The following is a 4,526-nucleotide window of genomic DNA, read 5'->3' on the forward strand; positions in this document are numbered from 1 at the left end:
GATCTTCGTAGAAGGTTTAACTTGGGTTTAGGATGTTTGTAGAAGGTTTAATCTGGGTTTACGATGTTTGTAGAAGGTTTAACTTGGGTTTAGGATGTTTGTAGAAGGTTTAATCTGGGTTTACAATGTTTGCAGAAGGTTTAACTTGGGTTTAGGATGTTTGTAGAAGGTTTAATCTGGGTTTACGATGTTTGTAAAAGGTTTAATCTGGGTTTAGGATGTTTGTAAAAGGTTTAACTTGGGTTTAGGATGTTTGTAGAAGGTTTAATCTGGGTTTAGGATGTTTGTAGAAGGTTTAACTTGGGTTTAGGATGTTTCTAGAAGGTTTAATCTGGGTTTACGATGTTTGCAGAAGGTTTAACTTGGGTTTAGGATGTTTGTAGAAGGTTTAACCTGGGTTTAGGATGTTTGTAGAAGGTTGAATCTGGGTTTACGATGTTTGTAGAAGGTTTAATCTGGGTTTACGATGTTTGTAGAAGGTTTAATCTGGGTTTACGATATTTGTAAAAGGTCTAATCTGGGTTTAGGATGTTTGTAGAAGGTTTAATTTAGGACCTGTCATCGACAGTCTGTCTTCTGACCTTCTTCATGACAGGGGCTCTCTTTTTATTCCTATGTTTTCAATAAACAGAATTAGAACGTCTATTTGTAAACATTTTATGGAACTAGGCTAGCAGTTTCCCTCTGCTCCCAGCCTTTGTGCTAAGCTAGGCTAAACACCATGGACGCAAAAGTACCCAACGTCTACCTCGCCAAAGCACAAAGTTGGGTTTTTCGACATGCAAATGAAAATGTAATTGAGGTAGTGTGTTGTTTTTGGCAGGTCATGTGACAAACTTATACATTTGGGGATATTTAATTATTAAAATGTTCAAAAACAACCAAAGATAGTCCAAGCTATAAGAACAACGGATATCAAACATTTAAAGTATTCATGTATATAAAAAAATAAAAGTACAAAAATATTTTTCAATCTGAAATATATAACATTAGATAAAAAAACACCTCAAGAGCCAACCATGTTTTCAAACCTAAATATATTTTAATAGACCATTTATTTTAATATTGGGATTTGCTTGCTAAACTCCATTGATAGGTTTTATTCGTTTTACTTGTTGGTGACACTTTAGATGAGTACTTTTACTTGTGGTACTTTAAGTATATTTTGATGCTAATACTGTTGTACTTTTTCTTTAACTTCTGAATGTATGTAAAGTATATAGCATTGACACTGTTACAAAAGATCAGAGCACTTTCATTCTCTTTTTTAAATTGCCGGTTTATTGTTAAAGCAGCTGACAGCTCAGAAAGATCTGTCTAAATTTAGTTTTAAATTTACATTTTTACAGATTTTAACCTTTAAATACCATTTTCTACATATATACAGTTCTATAGGATCTCCTACAGATCCGATTGGTTCATGTAGGTAAAGTAGTGTCTGAATTTATATACAATAAATGTCCTGTAGAGGTTGTCATTTGAAAAGCTGCTCCGTTATAAAGTACACAGTTTGCACCGGCAACCTGAGTGAAGGCGGTTTAACATTTGGACAGTAAGTGGATATTAATTTGGACCCATAATCCCTTGCAGCAAGCCACACTCTATCAGGTTACCGGTGTGTGTGGGTGGGTGTGTGTGTGTGTGTGTGTGTGTGTGTGTGTGTGTGTGTGTGTGTGTGTGTGTGTGACCGTCATGATCTCCTACTGAGCTAGATCCAGATTTAAATAGAAACACACACACACACACACACACACACACACACACACACACGCACACACACACACGCACACACACACACAGACATCAGAAGCCCAAACAGACGAGGATCCAGATTAACCTCCACAAGGAGACGTTCACTGACTCAGCAGCAACTGACAACTTTGTTCAACTCATTTTCTGTAACACACACATACACACACACACACACACACACACACACACACACACACACACACACAAACACACACACACACACACACACACACACGTGTCCTGGTCACATTTTGGGCCATACGTTTTTTTGCCTCTACTAAAATGTTTCAAAAACACATTACTCCCAGTTCCATATGTGCTTCAAAGGCAAAGCTGCTGCAGTCGTAGTATTTACCTCATTCTGCTCTCCTGGAAGGAACAGGGGTCTCCTAATTTTGCAACATGGATTAGAGACTATTACAATTTTTGTTGTAATTTGATCTCGTCTATTTTCAATTTATCCATCTTTTTTATTTTTAAATTAGATTTTTTATTATTATTATTATTATTATTATTATTATTATTATGTATTGATCGCCATTTTTAGATTTCTTGATTTATTTTAATTTTATTTCATACACTGCATTATATTGTATGTGCTCCTTCTGTAATTCTTGGTGGGTTTAATGGAAACATTTGTTTTTGGTAGCTATCAAAAGCAAAGGAACAAAGTGTGAAACATTTGTCATCTTTATCGTTTCTCTGTTTGGGTCCACAGTTGTTTTGGAAACGAGGAGGAAGAAGTCACTCATCTTATCGGATTAATCTCCAAAATAAACATTCCTCGTTGTTTACACAGCTCCGCCCACTCCGTCTCCGGTCAGCCAATCAGAGCGCGAGAGAACCAGCGGAGGCACAGGTGAGTCAGCAGGTGTTTTTAAACTGCATCATGGATACAGAACAAAACCTCTTATCTATCTGACATGTACTTGTGATGGAGTATTTATATACTGTGGTGTTGCTACTTTCACTTTAAGTTCTGATGTTTTAAAGTGTGATTTTATGAGGTACTTCTACATTGTGTATTACTACAGTAGATGTACTGGTGTGGACATATTTAAGACATCTAAAAGAATTAATATCAGTCTAAGTTTACGCTATATTTAGAATATTTCTACCTCTTTACCTTGCTTACAGACCTTTATCTAAAGACACCAGACTCCATTCACAAATGATTTTGTGAATGGAGTCTGGTGGTACACTTAAAGTGATATATATAAAGATATATATATTTATATATATATATATATATATATTGTACCCGCAATATATATATATATTTGTAGGTGGGCCTTTTTTAGAAGGCTAAAATACGTATCGCCCATTAAATAGTTAAATGAGCTCTAAGTTCAGGCTTTCTATGAACGACCAGCTGTCAATCACCCCACACTGCAGGACTGCTGCATTGTGGGTCGAACCCGCCAAACCAGCCGCCCTTGAGCCAGGCAGCGGCTGCTCCTGCAGAGCTGCTCCTAAACAAGTTAGCCTATTAGCTTCATGCTAGCTTCTATAATTAGCAGCCGTGTCCTTCCTGCAAATCCCCCCCCCCCCCCCAGCCTAGTACGGAGCATGGCTGACATTTAATGCTTTAACCAGAACAAACATAGTTTATGTTGGTTGGTCAGTTAATAGTTGATTAGTTAACCAACTTAAAATTAATCTGCAGCTATTTTGATTATTGATTAATCGTTTGAATCGTTTAACAACATGTTTGTTGCTTTTCTGTTTTATGTCACATTGAAACTGTAGTAGCTAGTTAGCTGTAAACATTGTAACCTTAGCTTGTTAGCTGTAAACATTGTAACCATAGCTTGTTAGCTGTAAACATTGTAACCTTAGCTTGTTATCTGTAAACATTGTAACCATAGCTTGTTAGCTGTAAACATTGTAACCTTTGCTTGTTAGCTGTAAATGTTGTATATTAATTTACTAGCTAAAAACGTAACCTTCTCTTGGTGGCCAAAAACATTTTAACGCTAGCTTGCTAGCTGTAATCTTAGCTTGTTAGCTGTAAACATTGTAACATTAGCTTGCTAGCTGAAACCTCATCTCATCTCATCTTCATCATTTATCCGGGATCGGGTCGCGGGGGCAACAGCTCCAGCAGGGGAGCTGCCCCCCAAACTTCCCTTCCCCGGTGCCACATCAGCCAGCTCTGACTGGGGGGATCCCAAGGCGCTCCCAGGACCAGTTTGGAAATATAGTCCCTCCACCTGGTCCTGGGCCTCCCTCGGGGTCTCCTCCCAGCCGGTCGTGCCTGGAACACCTCCCTAGGGAGGCGCCCAGGTGGCATCCTCACCAGATGCTGAACCACCTCAACCGGCTCCGTTCCACTCAAAGGAGCAGCGGCTCTACTCAGAGTCCCTCACGGATGACCGAACTTCTCACCCTATCTCTAAGGGAGATGCCAGCCACCCTCCTAAGGAAACCCGTTTCGGCCACTTGTACCCGCGATCTAATTCTTTGGGTCATGACCCAGTCCACATGACCACAGGTGAGGGTAGGAACCAAGATTGCCCGGTAGATAGAGAGCTTTGCCTTGCGGCTCAGCTCTCTTTTCGTCACAACGGTGCGGTAGAGCGACTGCAATACCACCCCGGCTGCTCCCATTCTCCGGTAGCTGAAAACCATGACCCCTGAATAAGTTAAAAATAAAAAAAGTATTATAATAAAATTCAAAATATAAAATGTAATTGATTTAGATGAAATTTAAAAACTTGTGCTTTATGTGTATATTTTAAGCACTGACTCCTTGAAAGAACAATACGCAAAGA

The sequence above is a fragment of the Cebidichthys violaceus genome, unplaced genomic scaffold (assembly GCF_023349555.1).
Source record: "Cebidichthys violaceus isolate CVI_PGR_0920_01 unplaced genomic scaffold, fCebVio1.0.p SCAF_149, whole genome shotgun sequence".
Taxonomy (NCBI): domain Eukaryota; kingdom Metazoa; phylum Chordata; class Actinopteri; order Perciformes; family Stichaeidae; genus Cebidichthys; species Cebidichthys violaceus.